This window comes from Rhinoderma darwinii, chromosome 10 (assembly GCF_050947455.1).
Source record: "Rhinoderma darwinii isolate aRhiDar2 chromosome 10, aRhiDar2.hap1, whole genome shotgun sequence".
Taxonomy (NCBI): Eukaryota; Metazoa; Chordata; class Amphibia; order Anura; family Rhinodermatidae; genus Rhinoderma; species Rhinoderma darwinii.
The window spans coordinates 102919306-102938440 of record NC_134696.1 but is presented as its reverse complement, the minus strand read 5'-3'; positions in this window follow the sequence as shown (position 1 = coordinate 102938440).

Below are 19135 nucleotides of genomic sequence, written 5' to 3'. Positions count from 1 at the left end.
AGTGAGTGTTCTAATTTACAGAAATCAATATAATCAAAGTAGTTATCCTATATATGAAGAATAAACCAGATAGAATTAAAGAAACAATAATCATATTTTTGGATTTGTTAACCAGTTCAGGACCGGGCTATTTTGAGCCTTCAGGACCAGACACCGTTTAGCCTTTTTTGGCATGTGTTAGTTAAATGGCTATAAGTTTTTTAATTGTTGGGCTAACGACGTGATTTTTGAGATTTTTTTTCCCGTAGACAATGCAGGTTTCTTTCTTTTATCATATTTTTGTATTTATTAATTATAGATGGATTGTATGGAATACCAGGAACTGGAGGGATAATTCAGAAAGAATTGGGTGAGTGTCTAATTCAGTAAGATCTCTCTTTTTTTTGTTTATGGATCTACTTTTCTGATAACAACACGTAAAATGTATTCTTTACCATTAACTGATACGTATAGGTGGATTACCTGGAATACCGGGAACACCAGGGATGATCACGGAAGAGCCGAGTGAGTGTTATAAAGAAAGAAATCAATATTATCAGAGTAAAGTAATCCTATATATGAAGAACAAACCAGATAGAATTAAAATAAACTATCATTATATTTTGTGTTTATTAAATATAGATGGATTGTATGGAATACCAGGAACTGGAGGGATAATTCAGAAAGAATTGGGTGAGTGTCTAATTCGGTAAGATCTATCTTTTTGTTGTTTATGGATCTACTTTTCTGATAACAACAATGAAAATGTATTCTTTACCATTAACTGATACGTATAGGTGGATTACCTGGAATACCGGGAACACCAGGGATGATCACGGAAGAACCGAGTGAGTGTTATAAAGAAATAAATATTATTAGAGTAAAGTTATCCTATATATGAAGAACAAACCAGATAGAATTAAAATACACTATCATCATATTTTGTGTTTATTAATTATAGATGGATTGTATGGAATACCAGGAACTGGAGGGATAATTCAGAATGAATTGAGTGAGTGTCTAATTCAATAAGAACTATATTTAAAGTATTTATGTATACAATTTTCTGAAAACAATTACAATTTAGATGATGGCTTTTGCAATATAGTGATTCTTCTTCTTTATATAATTGATAAAGGTGGATTACCTGGAATACCGGGAACACTAGGAATGACCACGGAAGCACCGAGTGAGTGTTCTAAACAAAGAAATCAATAATATCAAAAGTTATCCTATATATGAAGAACAAACCAGATAGAATTAAAAAAAACAATAATCATATGTTTGTATTTATTAAATATAGATGGATTGTATGGAATACCAGGAACTGGAGGGATAATTCAGAAAGAATTGGGTGAGTGTCTAATTCAGTAAGATCTCTCTTTTTGTTGTTTATGGATCTACTTTTCTGATAACAACAATGAAAATGTATTCTTTACCATTAACTGATACGTATAGGTGGATTACCTGGAATACCGGGAACACTAGGGATGATCACGGAAGAACCGAGTGAGTGTTATATAGAAAGAAATCAATATTATCAGAGTAAAGTAATCCTATATATGAAGAACAAACCAGATAGAATTAAAATAAACTATCATCATATGTTTGTATTTATTAATTAAAGATGGATTGTATGGAATACCAGGAACTGGAGGGATAATTCAGAATGAATTGGGTGAGTGTCTAATTCAATAAGATCTCTATTTTTGGTATTTATGTATACAATTTTCTGAAAACAATTAAAATTTAGATGATGGCTTTTCCAATATAGTGATTCTTCTTCTTTATATAATTGATAAAGGTGGATTACCTGGAATACCGGGAACACTAGGAATGACCACGGAAGAACCGAGTGAGTGTTCTTAACAAAGAAATCAATATTATCAAATGTAAAGTAATCCTATATATGAAGAATAAACCAGATAGAATTAAAATAAACAATAATCATATGTTTGTATTTATTAAATATAGATGGATTGTATGGAATACCAGGAACTGGAGGGATAATTCAGAAAGAATTTGGTGAGTGTCTAATTCAGTAAGATCTCTATTTTTGTTGTTTATGGATCTACTTTTCTAATAACAACAATGAAAATGTTTTCTTTACCATTAACTGATACGTATAGGTGGATTACGTGGAATACCGGGAACACCAGGGATGATCACGGCAGAACCGAGTGAGTGTTCTAAACAAAGAAATCAATATTATCAAAAGTAAAGTAATCCTATATATGAAGAATAAACCAGAGAGATTTAAAATAAACAATAATCATATGTTTGTATTTATTAAATATAGATGGATTGTATGGAATACCAGGAACTGGAGGGATAATTCAGAAAGAATTGGGTGAGTGTCTAATTCAATAAGAACTATATTTTTGGTATTTATGTATACAATTTTCTGAAAACAACAATTAAAATTTAGATGATAGCTTTTGCAATATAGTGATTCTTTTTTATTTAATTGATAAAGGTGGATTACCTGGAATACCGGGAACACTAGGGATGACCACGGAAGAATCGAGTGAGTGTTCTAAACACAGAAATCAATATAATCAAAGAAAGTAATCCTATATATGAAGAATAAACCAGATATAATTAAAATAAACAATAATCATATGTTTGTATTTATTAATTATAGATGGATTGTATGGAATACCAGGAACTGGAGGGATAATTCAGAAAGAATTTGGTGAGTGTCTAATTCAGTAAGATCTCTCTTTTTGTTGTTTATGGATCTACTTTTCTGATAACAACAATGAAAATGTATTCTTTACCATTAACTGATAGGTATAGGTGGATTACCTGGAATACCGGGAACACCAGGGATGATCACGGAAGAACCGAGTGAGTGTTATAAAGAAAGAAATCAATATTATCAGAATAAAGTAATCCTATATATGAAGAACAAACCAGATAGAATTAAAAGAAACTATAATCATATTTTGTGTTTAATAAATATAGATGGATTGTATGGAATACCAGGAACTGGAGGGATAATTCAGAAAGAATTGGGTGAGTGTCTAATTCAGTAAGATCTCTCTTTTTGTTGTTTATGGATCTACTTTTCTAATAACAACAATGAAAATGTTTTCTTTACCATTAACTGATAGGTATAGGTGGATTACCTGGAATACCGGGAACACCAGGGATGATCACGGAAGAACCAAGTGAGTGTTCTAAACACAGAAATCAATATTATCAAAAGTAAAGTTATCCTATATATGAAGAACAAACCAGAGAGATTTAAAATAAACAATAATCATATGTTTGTATTTATTAATTATAGATGGATTGTATGGAACACCAGGAACTGGAGGGATAATTCAGAAAGAATTTGGTGAGTGTCTAATTCAGTAAGATCTCTCTTTTTGTTGTTTATGGATCTACTTTTCTTATAACAACATTGAAAATGTTTTCCTTACCATTAACTGATACGTATAGGTGGATTACCTGGAATACCGGGAACACTAGGGGTGACCACGGAAGAATCGAGTGAGTGTTCTAAACACAGAAATCAATATAATCAAAGAAAGTAATCCTATATATGAAGAACAAATCAGATATAATTAAAATAAACAATAATCATATTTTGTGTTTAATAAATATAGATGGATTGTATGGAATACCAGGAACTGGAGGGATAATTCAGAATGAATTGAGTGAGTGTCTAATTCAATAAGATCTCTATTTTTGGTATTTATGTATAAAATTTTCTGAAAACAACAATTAAAATTTAAATGATGGCTTTTGCAATATAGTGATTCTTCTTCTTTATTTACTTGATAAAGGTGGATTACCTGGAATACCGGGAACACTAGGGATGATCACGGAAGAACCAAGTAAGTTTTCTAAACACAGAGATGAATACTATTAAAGTAACGTAATCCTATATATGAAGAATAAACCAGATAGAATTAAAAGAAGCAATAATCATAGTTTCGTATTTATTAAATATAGATGGAATGTATGGAATACCAGGAACTGGAGGGATAATTCAGAAAGAATTGAGTGAGTGTCTAATTCAGTAAGATCTCTCTTTTTGTTGTTTATGGATCTACTTTTCTTATAACAACAATGAAAATGTTTTCTTTACCATTAACTGATACGTATAGGTGGATTACCTGGAATACCGGGAACACTAGGGATGATCACGGCAGAACCGAGTGAGTGTTATAAAGAAAGAAATCAATATTATCAGAGTAAAATAAACCTATATATGAAGAACAAACCAGATAGAATTAAAATAAACTATCATCATATTTTGTGTTTATTAAATATAGATGGATTGTATGGAATACCAGGAACTGGAGGGATAATTCAGAATGAATTGAGTGAGTGTCTAATTCAATAAGATCTCTATTTTTGGTATTTATGTATACATTTTTCAGAAAACAATTACAATTTAGATGATGGCTTTTGCAATATAGTGATTCTTCTTCTTTATATAATTGATAAAGGTGGATTACCTGGAATACCGGGAACACTAGGAATGACCACGGAAGAACCGAGTGAGTGTTCTAAACAAAGAAATCAATATTATCAAAAGTAAAGTTATTCTATATATGAAGAATAAACCAGAGAGATTTAAAATAAACAATAATCATATGTTTGTATTTATTAATTATAGATGGATTGTATGGAATACCGGGAACTGGAGGGATAATTCAGAAAGAATTGGGTGAGTGTCTAATTCAGTAAAATCTCTCTTTTTGTTGTTTATGGATCTACTTTTCTGATAACAACAATGAAAATGTTTTCTTTACCATTAACTGATACGTATAGGTGGATTACCTGGAATACCGGGAACACCAGGGATGATCACGGAAGAACCGAGTGAGTGTTATAAAGAAAGAAATCAATATTATCAGAGTAAAATAAACCTATATATGAAGAATAAACCAGAGAGATTTAAAATAAACAATAATCATATGTTTGTATTTATTAATTATAGATGGATTGTATGGAATACCAGGAACTGGAGGGATAATTCAGAAAGAATTGGGTGAGTGTCTAATTCAGTAAGAACTATATTTTTGGTATTTATGTATACAATTTTCTGAAAACAACAATTAAAATTTAGATGATAGCTTTTGCAATATAGTGATTCTTTTTTATTTAATTGATAAAGGTGGATTAACTGGAATACCGGGAACACTAGGGATGACCACGGAAGAATCGAGTGAGTGTTCTAAACACAGAAATCAATATAATCAAAGAAAGTAATCCTATATATGAAGAACAAACCAGAGAGAATTAAAATAAATAATAATCATATTTTGTGTTTATTAATTATAGATGGATTGTATGGAATACCAGGAACTGGAGGGATAATTCAGAAAGAATTGGGTGAGTGTCTAATTCAGTAAGATCTCTCTTTTTGTTGTTTATGGATCTACTTTTCTGATAACAACAATGAAAATGTATTCTTTACCATTAACTGATAGGTATAGGTGGATTACCTGGAATACCGGGAACACCAGGGATGATCACGGAAGAGCCGAGTGAGTGTTCTAAAGAAAGAAATCAATATTATTAGAGTAAAGTAATCGTATATATGAAGAACAAATCAGATAGAATTAAAATAAACTATCATCATATTTTGTGTTTATTCAATATAGATGGAATGTATGGAATACCAGGAACTGGAGGGATAATTCAGAATGAATTGAGTGAGTGTCTAATTCAATAAGAACTATATTTAACCCCTTCCCGCCGGATCACGTATATAAACGTCATTAAAATCGGTGCCTTACCGCCTTTTCACGTAAATGTACGTCATGGAGATGAAGCTGGCTCAGGAGCTGAGCCAGCGACATCACCACCGGGTGACAGCTGTATGTTACAGCTGGCACCCTGAGGTATCGGCCAGGACCGGAGCTAGCCTCCGATCCGACCGATTAACCCCTCACATGCTGCGTTCAATAGAGATCGCAGCATGTGAGGAGTTTATAGCCACCGGCACCCCAGCAACGTGATCGCTGGGTTGCCGGTGGCTGCAAAGGCGATCGGAGGGCTAATGCTTACCTCCCAATCAGCCTGTAACGGAATCCTCCTATGCCCCGTCGTCGGCGGGGCCCAGGAGGCTTCCGGTAACATCGGCAAGATGGCGCTGGCTCAGCTTCCGGCTCAGAAGCTGAGCCGGCGTCATCAGCAGTGGGTGTCCGCTGTATGTTACAGCGGACACCCCGATCTATCGCCAGGAACCGGAGCTAGCTCCGATTCCTGGCATTAACCCCTTCGATGCAGCGATCCATTGTGATCGCTGCATCCTAGAGGTTTGTAGAAAATCGGCAGCCTTGCCATGCGATGGCAAGGCTGGCGACTGCTACCATGGCAACAGGAGCCCTAACAATGGACTCCTGTCTGCCATTACGTAAGCTGATTAGGCCCCGCCCAGAGGCGGAGCCTGATCGGCTTGCTGTCAGTGAACAACTGACAGTTCCAATACATTGCACTACATAGGTAGTGCAATGTATTAGAACATCAAACAAACAGTTGGACATTCAAGTCCCCTAGTGGGACTAAAGAAAAGTGTAAAAAAAAGTAAAAATAAAAGTTGGAAAACATACAATAAAAGTTTCAAATAATAACACAAAACACAATCGCCCTTTTTCCCTTATCAAGTCATTTATTATTGAAAAAAATAATAAAGCCATAAATATTTGGTATCGCAGCGACCGTAACGACCTGAACTATAAAAATATTATGTTATTTATGCAGCGCAGTGAACGCCGTAAAAAAAAAACCTCAAAAACACTGCCATAATTACTGTTTTTTTGGTCACTGTCTTCCAAAAATTGAAATAAAAAGTGATCAAAAAGTCGCATGTATCCAAAAATGGTACCGATAAAATCTATACCTCGTCTCGCAAAAAAACAAGCCCTCACACAGCTCCATTGATGAAAAAATGTAAAAGTTATAGCTCTCACAACTTGGCGACAGAAAAAATACATTCTCTTGTCAAAAGTAATTTTATTGTGCAAAAAGTTATAAAAAAGTTCTATAAATTTGGTATCGCCGGAATCGTACTGACCCGCAGAATAAAGGTAACATGTAGTTTATAACGTACGGTGAACGGTGTATAGAAAAAAAAAAGTGGCACAAGCTGGTCATGACATATTTGACACTGAATTGGCATATCTAGGGAAACATTTTAATTTGTACCTTCCGCAGCGCAATCATTTATGGAAAAGACACGTGGGGTGAAAATGCTCACTACACCTCTTAATAAATGCCTTGAGGGGTGCAGTTTCCAAAATGGGGTCACTTCTCAGGGGTTTCTTTTATTATTTCACATCAAAGCCTCTGCAATTGTGAACCAATACTTTATAAGTCGCCAAATTAGGCCTCAATTTTACATGGTACTCTTTCACTCCTGAGCCCTGTCGAATGTCCAGGCAAAAGATTAGGGCCACATGTAGGGTGATTCTAAAACAGGGAAACACCGCATAATAATTGAGAGCTGTCTTGTTATGGTGGCACAAGCCGGGCACCACATATTGGCGTATCTAAGGAAAAATTCCCATTTTCATTCTCCCACATCGTGTGCACACGAATTTCTGCAAAACACCTGTGGGGTTAACATGCTCACTACACCCCTAGGTGAATACCTTGAGGGTGTTGTTTCCAAAATGGGGTCACTTCTGGGGGGGATCCACTGTTTTGGTCCCACAGGGACTTTGCAAATGCAACATAGCGACCAGAAACCAAATGCAGCAAAATCTGTACACCAAAAGCAAATGGCGCTCCTTCCCTTCTGAGCCCTGCCGTGTGCCCAAACAGCATTTTACGACCACGTGTGGGGTATTGCCGTACTCCAGAGAAGTTGCTTTACAAGCGTTGGGGTTCTTTTTTTCCTTTATTTGTTGAGAAAATTAAAAATTTGGAGCTAAAGCTACGTCTTATTGAAGAAAAGGGATTTTTTTTATTTTCACTGCCCAATTCTAATAAAATCTATGAAACACCTGTGGGGGCAAAATGCTCACTACACCCCTAGATGGATTCCTCAAGGGGTGTAGTTTTCTCAATGGAGTCACTTTTTTGGCGTTTTCACTGTTTTGGTACCTCAGGGGCTTTGCAAATGCGACATGGCCTGCGCAAACCATTCCTGCGCTCCAAAAGCCAAATGGCGCTCTTTCCCTTCTAAGCTCCGCCGTGTGTCCAAACATCCGTTTATAACCACATGTGGGGTATTGTTTTACTCGGGAGAAATTGCTTTACAAATGTTGTGGTGCTTTTTCTCCTTTAGTCCTCGTGGAAATTAGAAAAAATTAGCTAAACCTACATAATCTTTGAAAGAATGACGATTTTTATTTTCACGGCCTACTTCCAATAATTTCTGCAAAAAACCTGCGGGGTCAAAATGCTCACTATACCCCTAGATAATTTCCTCAAGGGGTGTAGTTTCCAAAATGGGGTCACTTTTGGTGGATTTCCACTGTTTTGGCACCGAAAGAGCCCTTGAAACCTGACATGGTGCCTAAAATATTTTCTAATAAAAAGGAGGCCCAAAATCCACTGGGTGCTCCTTTGCTTCTGAGGCCGGTGCTTCAGTCCATTACCACACTAGGGCCACATGTGGGATATTTCTAAAAACGGCAGAATCTGGGCAATAAATATTGAGTTGCGTTTCTCTGGTAAAAACTTCTGTGTTACAAAAAAAATAGAATAAAAATGAATTTCTGCAAAAAAAAATGAAATTTGAAAATTTCACCTCTACGTTGCTTTAATTCCTGTGAAACGTTTAAAGGGTTAAGAAACTTTCTAAATGCTGTTTTGAATACTTTGAGGGGTGAAGATTTTAAAATGGGGTGACTTTTTGGCGGTTTCTAATATATAAGGCCCTAAAAGCCGCTTCACAACTGAACTGGCCCCTGTAAAAATAGCCTTTTGAAATTTTCTTGAAAATGTGAGAAATTGCTGCTAAAGTTCTAAGCCTTGTAACGTCCTAGAAAAATAAAAGGATGTTCAAAAAACGATGCCAATCTAAAGTAGACATATGGGGGATGTTAATTAGCAACAATTTTGTGTGGTATTACTATCTGTCTTACAAGCACGCTATAGGGAAAAAGGAAACAAAGCGCACATAGTGCATGAGCCTGTATTAGGTGAGAACAAAAGGAAAAAAGTGGTCAATTGTGCTGACCTGATGTTGTTATGCTCGGAGCATAACATCCCAAGGTGCGTGTCCAAGTTAGACTTAGGTAGAGACAGTTGCAGCCCAAATTCCGGTTTGAAGATTGGTAAAAATCCACTATGTAGATCCAGGAGATAGGGAGATAAAAAATGGAATATCCGAGGGCGCAGCTGTACTGGAAATGGCTTTTATTTGTACAACAACAACAACAATGTGTTTCAAGGCCGTACCGGCCTCTTCGTCAGGTTAGGTACAAGTGTTAGGTCTATTCATGATGACTGTGCATTTATAGCTGGCCTAGGAATCAGTACCGGGTTAAGTTACAGGTCAAAGGTCAAAGGTCAATTGTGTAAGCAAGGTACGGCAGTGAGGTATAAAAATAAAAATTATTCATTTAGAAACAAAACAGTTTTTCATTCATATTAAAGGTATAGACAAAGATACAAAACAAGGATCGTAGGTTCAAAAATATGAATAAGCATTTTTTTACAGAATGATAATAATATAAAAATAATAATATTAAATAAAACAATGATTAAAAAACATTAATGACAATATGTATAAAAGTATGTATAAAAAGATCATAGATGCATTTCAAGTGGAATGTCTCCGCAGTGTGTTTATTCGTTAGTTGTAGTATGAAGTTTTTTATTATTGTTTTGTATTTTCAATTTAAAACATCGTTTATTCCAAACTGTCAGTGGTGTGTATCATCGTCCTGGTGATATGACGCTCCTAGGTATGAGTCATATTAGCAAAGTGCGGTAATGAAGTGTGTAAGTTGTTCCCTATCAGAGAGCAGACCCGTTTTACATTAATATTCAAAATTAGTGCAAAAAGATAGAATAAGCATCTCATATATAATCATGGAAAAAATGATTTAGAAACATGTAGAAATATATGTAGAAATATATACAAAAGCCTATTAGAGATGGAGCATCTTTGAAATGTGTATTTATTCAATGGGGGTGTTTATTTTTTGTTTATATGTACTTCAAATGTTTGGTGCTTATATTTTAGAGTATCGTTCTTTCAGAGCTGTCAGTGGTGTGTATCGTTGTCATGGTGATTTGACGCTCCTGGGTATGAGTCATTCATGCAGAGAGCGCTGCTGCCGACTCAGAGAAGGGAGCCGTGCGGTTCGAGGAAGATTGATCGGAACAAGAATACACAGCAGCCACGGGTGAGAGAATTGCCTGTATTATAGCGCACAAATGTTGGTATATTCGTTTGTATATATATATATAGGATGATTCCTATATATGTTGCTCTTAGGGTTGTGAAAACGGAGTTACATAATGGTCTCTGTTACTTCATTGAGACCTGTTGGTTTTAACGTCTTGAGTTTATACATCCAGAAGATTTCTCTTCTGCAAAGAATATTATAACGGTCTCTTTGGTTTTCCTTAATGTGATCGATCGGGGTGATGGTGAAGCAGTTAAAATCACTATCATGTGCTAGTGTGCAATGTCTGGATATACTGTGGAGTAAAAATTTCTTTTTGCAGTTGGATCTATGTTTGTTTAATCGACAATGTAAGGGTTGGATTGTTCTTCCCACGTATTGAACTCCACATTTACAGTTTATGAGATAAATCACGAATTTTGACTGACAGTTTAAGTTTTCATTGATGTTAAATACTTTTCCTGTTTGTTGAGACCGGAAAGTGTGTGTTTTATCAGTAATCGATTGACAGCACAGGCACCTAGTTGTTCCGCATTTAAAGCTGCCTATTTCAGATGATTGATTCTGTTGTTGTATTTTCCGTTTAGAATTGTCTTTTATTCCTGAGAGGTTCACTCTACTTGGGGCTAGGATGTTTTTAATAGTTCTCGCTCTTCTGAAAGTAGTTATAGCTTTTGCTGGTAGAATTTTCTGAAGAAAGGGATCAGTTTGGAGTACATGCCAGTGTTTGTTGAGAATGTCTCCTATTCTTTTGTATGATGTATTGTATTGTGTAATGAAGTTAAAACCAAAGTTCATAGTTGTTTTGCTATGTTCTTGTGTGGTTATTTGGTCACTAGTAGATGGTTGTGGAAGACAGTCCTCCTGGTTGAGAATTTCAGTTTTTTTATAGGCATCAGTTAAAAGTGTCTTTGGATAGCCTTTCTCCTTAAAGCGTTTGTATAATATTCGACTCTGTTTCTTGAAATCTGTTTTAAGTGTACAGTTTTTTCTTATTCTCTTGTATTGGCTATAAGGGATGTTCTTGAGCCATTTTGGGTGGTGTCCACTGTTAAAATTCAGGTAGCTATTAGTATCCACTTTTTTAAAATGGGTACGTGTGATGAAATTATTCCCTGATGCAATTATTGATAAATCTAGAAAATCTATCTCTTTTTCTTGTATGTTGGATGTGAATGTGATACCCCAATTATTATCGTTAAGGGAGTGACAAAAATTTTTGGCACTTGTTTGGTCACCATTCCATATGATAAAGAGGTCGTCTATGTATCTTTTGTATAATAAAATGTGATCCATTGCCCAGGGGTGTTTCCAAATAAAATGATCTTCGAAAGCGCCCATAAAAATGTTGGCGTAGCTTGGTGCTACCCTAGTACCCATTGCCGTGCCCTTCACCTGGTGATATATAGTTTCGTCAAAGGAGAATACGTTGTTTTTAAGGATGAATTCCATACTTTTACAGAAAAAATGGATTTGAGGTGGTTGAAGGTCAATGTCCCTTTCCAGGGTGTTTCTAAGGTTTTTGAGACCTAGAGAGTGTTCAATGTTGCTGTACAGAGCACTTACATCTAGGGTGATGAGTAAATTGTTTTTAGAGGGTATCAGGCGGAGTTCACTAATAAGCTGAGTAGAGTCTTTTAGATAACTTGGTAAAGTTACTACATATTTTTGAAAGCACAGGTCTAGGTAGTGGGACAAGTGACAGGTGGGTGATTGCATTCCAGAAATAATTGGTCTGCCTGGGGGATTTTTGGGGTCTTTGTGGATTTTGGGTAGGTGATAGTAGAATGGTAGATTGATATTTTTAGGTGTGAGGTAGTTCTTTTCATTTTTGTTTAGGATTTTATCTGTGAATGCTTGGTCTATCAACACTTTTAGACGTTTAGTAATGTCTTCAATGGGGTTAAAGTCAAGGTTGTTATAATAATTAGTGTCAGATAGGATTTTTAGTGCTTCAGAATAATAGTCAAGTGTGTTCTGGATCACTGTCCCTCCACCTTTGTCAGCAGATCTTATTACAATTAAATTGTTTTCTTTGAGGTTTTTCAGGGCTCGTTTTTCATTCGAGGTGAGGTTATTTTTATACGGAAATTTGTGTTGTTCGAGATTTTCCAAATCTCTACAAACTAAGTGATGAAAGGTGTTGATGAAATTACCCTGGTTGGCTATGGGATAAAATTTCGATGGGGGTTTTAGATTAGTATGTTTAAAAATTACCGGTGTTTCATTCTGTGAATCCACCTCAATAACTGTGTCGACGTTATTTTTGGTGTTATCAGCTTTATGGGTTGTCAGTTGGAAGTGTCTTTGGAGAGTGAGCTTTCTAGTGAAACGGTGTAGGTCAATAAATAAATTAAAACCATTTGTTCCAGTGGTTGGACAGAAAGAGAGGCCTTTGTTAAGAAGAGATATTTCTGTTGTATTTAAAATGTGGTCAGAGAGGTTAAAAATGGACATATATGGTATCGGGGAAGTTAGTGGTATTCTCTTTTTCTTTTTGCCTCCCCGGGTTCCTCTATAACGTTTTTTCGTTTTTTTGGGCGGAAAAAATCATTTATGGTCAATTGTAGGGGATTGGAGACTGGGGTAATTTCTAAAAAAGAGGAAGAAGCATTTCCTAATGAAGCAATATTTTCTACATCAGAGGAAGAGGCTGTTTCCTCTGGAATTGCGGTACATATAGCAGGGGTTAGAAATGGAACGGACATAGTGGAACCAACTTTTGTATTATCAATCGTGGTCATGGTACTTGGGGATAAAGGTAGATCCAGAACAAATGCTCGTTCATTGACAAGTGTACTATTATCGGATTCCATGTTGTTATCAGATTCCATATTAATAACTGTATTGGTGGATAAATCATTCGATGTGTTGTGTATTGTAAAAATGGATAGGTCTAGGGAGTCAATTGGTGAGGATATGGCTGCCTGTTCCCTTATTGTGTTCGATTTTTGGATGGGGGTGGAATTTGTATTTATTTTTTGTGTTTCTAAATTAGTAACGTTCATTACCTGTTTTACCGTTTTGTTTGCTTTGATGTATTTGCTGTTTAAGAAAAGTCTATTTGATTTGTTGTGTGCCATTCTGTGGTCTTCATTTGTTTTTGATGAATGTATTGGCAATAGCCGTTGTTGGGTGTTTTTTGGGGTGTCAACTCGTTTAAGGTGGTGTTGTGGTATTGGTTTATTCCAGGTTCTAATCTGGTTTGATAGATAGTCTAATCTATCTCGGTTTAGTTTGATGGCTTTTCTCTCAATAAGGTCTTGCTCAAGTCGGAAAATTCGATTGGTAATGTTGTGATTAATGATATGAAAATCATGGTGTAAAGAAAAGGGTTTGAGTAGCTTTATAGTCGTTTCTATTTTACATGTTAATGTTTCGCACATGCATTGTCTTTTGGTGAGCAATCTACTCATCATCCCCCTTGTGCATTCCTCCATGTAGTTCTCCCAATCAGAGGAAAAGGTTATATCATCTTTAAAGGTAGATGAAAAGGGCATGCGTAAGCCCCTTGGGGATATTTTTTCGGTCAGGTAAATGGTTAAGAAAATAACATCAATGTGATGTTGCATTTCGATTTTGGAAAAGTCTTCCAGATCTTTAAATAGACCAGTCATGGAGTCCGTATCCTCATCGTTGAAGATAGGGACAGGTACATCCAAGGGTAAATTGAACAGAGTACTTGCAGTTAGCTTTTGAACCAGTTGGTCTCTGGATTCTTTCCTGTGTGCAAAATGGTCCATTTTGGAGCGTTTCCCGATGTCCTGGGGTAGTCGTGAGTGTCCGAAGAGGTAGAAGGAAACCTTCAAAGTGCTGTTCAGGAACTATTCTGCTGCTTTGTTGAGAACCTATTCAGGTCCAAATTGTGGGTCTCCAAGGAGGAGTCCACATATAATGATCACGCTATAGGGAAAAAGGAAACAAAGCGCACATAGTGCATGAGCCTGTATTAGGTGAGAACAAAAGGAAAAAAGTGGTCAATTGTGCTGACCTGATGTTGTTATGCTCGGAGCATAACATCCCAAGGTGCGTGTCCAAGTTAGACTTAGGTAGAGACAGTTGCAGCCCAAATTCCGGTTTGAAGATTGGTAAAAATCCACTATGTAGATCCAGGAGATAGGGAGATAAAAAATGGAATATCCGAGGGCGCAGCTGTACTGGAAATGGCTTTTATTTGTACAACAACAACAACAATGTGTTTCAAGGCCGTACCGGCCTCTTCGTCAGGTTAGGTACAAGTGTTAGGTCTATTCATGATGACTGTGCATTTATAGCTGGCCTAGGAATCAGTACCGGGTTAAGTTACAGGTCAAAGGTCAAAGGTCAATTGTGTAAGCAAGGTACGGCAGTGAGGTATAAAAATAAAAATTATTCATTTAGAAACAAAACAGTTTTTCATTCATATTAAAGGTATAGACAAAGATACAAAACAAGGATCGTAGGTTCAAAAATATGAATAAGCATTTTTTTACAGAATGATAATAATATAAAAATAATAATATTAAATAAAACAATGATTAAAAAACATTAATGACAATATGTATAAAAGTATGTATAAAAAGATCATAGATGCATTTCAAGTGGAATGTCTCCGCAGTGTGTTTATTCGTTAGTTGTAGTATGAAGTTTTTTATTATTGTTTTGTATTTTCAATTTAAAACATCGTTTATTCCAAACTGTCAGTGGTGTGTATCATCGTCCTGGTGATATGACGCTCCTAGGTATGAGTCATATTAGCAAAGTGCGGTAATGAAGTGTGTAAGTTGTTCCCTATCAGAGAGCAGACCCGTTTTACATTAATATTCAAAATTAGTGCAAAAAGATGAACGTTACTAATTTAGAAACACAAAAAATAAATACAAATTCCACCCCCATCCAAAAATCGAACACAATAAGGGAACAGGCAGCCATATCCTCACCAATTGACTCCCTAGACCTATCCATTTTTACAATACACAACACATCGAATGATTTATCCACCAATACAGTTATTAATATGGAATCTGATAACAACATGGAATCCGATAATAGTACACTTGTCAATGAACGAGCATTTGTTCTGGATCTACCTTTATCCCCAAGTACCATGACCACGATTGATAATACAAAAGTTGGTTCCACTATGTCCGTTCCATTTCTAACCCCTGCTATATGTACCGCAATTCCAGAGGAAACAGCCTCTTCCTCTGATGTAGAAAATATTGCTTCATCAGGAAATGCTTCTTCCTCTTTTTTAGAAATTACCCCAGTCTCCAATCCCCTACAATTGACCATAAACGATTTTTTCCGCCCAAAAAAACGAAAAAACGTTATAGAGGAACCCGGGGAGGCAAAAAGAAAAAGAGAATACCACTAACTTCCCCGATACCATATATGTCCATTTTTAACCTCTCTGACCACATTTTAAATACAACAGAAATATCTCTTCTTAACAAAGGCCTCTCTTTCTGTCCAACCACTGGAACAAATGGTTTTAATTTATTTATTGACCTACACCGTTTCACTAGAAAGCTCACTCTCCAAAGACACTTCCAACTGACAACCCATAAAGCTGATAACACCAAAAATAACGTCGACACAGTTATTGAGGTGGATTCACAGAATGAAACACCGGTAATTTTTAAACATACTAATCTAAAACCCCCATCGAAATTTTATCCCATAGCCAACCAGGGTAATTTCATCAACACCTTTCATCACTTAGTTTGTAGAGATTTGGAAAATCTCGAACAACACAAATTTCCGTATAAAAATAACCTCACCTCGAATGAAAAACGAGCCCTGAAAAACCTCAAAGAAAACAATTTAATTGTAATAAGATCTGCTGACAAAGGTGGAGGGACAGTGATCCAGAACACACTTGACTATTATTCTGAAGCACTAAAAATCCTATCTGACACTAATTATTATAACAACCTTGACTTTAACCCCATTGAAGACATTACTAAACGTCTAAAAGTGTTGATAGACCAAGCATTCACAGATAAAATCCTAAACAAAAATGAAAAGAACTACCTCACACCTAAAAATATCAATCTACCATTCTACTATCACCTACCCAAAATCCACAAAGACCCCAAAAATCCCCCAGGCAGACCAATTATTTCTGGAATGCAATCACCCACCTGTCACTTGTCCCACTACCTAGACCTGTGCTTTCAAAAATATGTAGTAACTTTACCAAGTTATCTAAAAGACTCTACTCAGCTTATTAGTGAACTCCGCCTGATACCCTCTAAAAACAATTTACTCATCACCCTAGATGTAAGTGCTCTGTACAGCAACATTGAACACTCTCTAGGTCTCAAAAACCTTAGAAACACCCTGGAAAGGGACATTGACCTTCAACCACCTCAAATCCATTTTTTCTGTAAAAGTATGGAATTCATCCTTAAAAACAACGTATTCTCCTTTGACGAAACTATATATCACCAGGTGAAGGGCACGGCAATGGGTACTAGGGTAGCACCAAGCTACGCCAACATTTTTATGGGCGCTTTCGAAGATCATTTTATTTGGAAACACCCCTGGGCAATGGATCACATTTTATTATACAAAAGATACATAGACGACCTCTTTATCATATGGAATGGTGACCAAACAAGTGCCAAAAATTTTTGTCACTCCCTTAACGATAATAATTGGGGTATCACATTCACATCCAACATACAAGAAAAAGAGATAGATTTTCTAGATTTATCAATAATTGCATCAGGGAATAATTTCATCACACGTACCCATTTTAAAAAAGTGGATACTAATAGCTACCTGAATTTCAACAGTGGACACCACCCAAAATGGCTCAAGAACATCCCTTATAGCCAATACAAGAGAATAAGAAAAAACTGTACACTTAAAACAGATTTCAAGAAACAGAGTCGAATATTATACAAACGCTTTAAGGAGAAAGGCTATCCAAAGACACTTTTAACTGATGCCTATAAAAAAACTGAAATTCTCAACCAGGAGGACTGTCTTCCACAACCATCTACTAGTGACCAAATAACCACACAAGAACATAGCAAAACAACTATGAACTTTGGTTTTAACTTCATTACACAATACAATACATCATACAAAAGAATAGGAGACATTCTCAACAAACACTGGCATGTACTCCAAACTGATCCCTTTCTTCAGAAAATTCTACCAGCAAAAGCTATAACTACTTTCAGAAGAGCGAGAACTATTAAAAACATCCTAGCCCCAAGTAGAGTGAACCTCTCAGGAATAAAAGACAATTCTAAACGGAAAATACAACAACAGAATCAATCATCTGAAATAGGCAGCTTTAAATGCGGAACAACTAGGTGCCTGTGCTGTCAATCGATTACTGATAAAACACACACTTTCCGGTCTCAACAAACAGGAAAAGTATTTAACATCAATGAAAACTTAAACTGTCAGTCAAAATTCGTGATTTATCTCATAAACTGTAAATGTGGAGTTCAATACGTGGGAAGAACAATCCAACCCTTACATTGTCGATTAAACAAACATAGATCCAACTGCAAAAAGAAATTTTTACTCCACAGTATATCCAGACATTGCACACTAGCACATGATAGTGATTTTAACTGCTTCACCATCACCCCGATCGATCACATTAAGGAAAACCAAAGAGACCGTTATAATATTCTTTGCAGAAGAGAAATCTTCTGGATGTATAAACTCAAGACGTTAAAACCAACAGGTCTCAATGAAGTAACAGAGACCATTATGTAACTCCGTTTTCACAACCCTAAGAGCAACATATATAGGAATCATCCTATATATATATATACAAACGAATATACCAACATTTGTGCGCTATAATACAGGCAATTCTCTCACCCGTGGCTGCTGTGTATTCTTGTTCCGATCAATCTTCCTCGAACCGCACGGCTCCCTTCTCTGAGTCGGCAGCAGCGCTCTCTGCATGAATGACTCATACCCAGGAGCGTCAAATCACCATGACAACGATACACACCACTGACAGCTCTGAAAGAACGATACTCTAAAATATAAGCACCAAACATTTGAAGTACATATAAACAAAAAATAAACACCCCCATTGAATAAATACACATTTCAAAGATGCTCCATCTCTAATAGGCTTTTGTATATATTTCTACATATATTTCTACATGTTTCTAAATCATTTTTTCCATGATTATATATGAGATGCTTATTCTATCTTTTTGCACTAATTTTGAATATTAATGTAAAACGGGTCTGCTCTCTGATAGGGAACAACTTACACACTTCATTACCGCACTTTGCTAATATGACTCATACCTAGGAGCGTCATATCACCAGGACGATGATACACACCACTGACAGTTTGGAATAAACGATGTTTTAAATTGAAAATACAAAACAATAATAAAAAACTTCATACTACAACTAACGAATAAACACACTGCGGAGACATTCCACTTGAAATGCATCTATGATCTTTTTATACATACTTTTATACATATTGTCATTAATGTTTTTTAATCATTGTTTTATTTAATATTATTTTTATATTATTATCATTCTGTAAAAAAATGCTTATTCATATTTTTGAACCTACGATCCTTGTTTTGTATCTTTGTCTATACCTTTAATATGAATGAAAAACTGTTTTGTTTCTAAATGAATAATTTTTATTTTTATACCTCACTGCCGTACCTTGCTTACACAATTGACCTTTGACCTTTGACCTGTAACTTAACCCGGTACTGATTCCTAGGCCAGCTATAAATGCACAGTCATCATGAATAGACCTAACACTTGTACCTAACCTGACGAAGAGGCCGGTACGGCCTTGAAACACATTGTTGTTGTTGTTGTACAAATAAAAG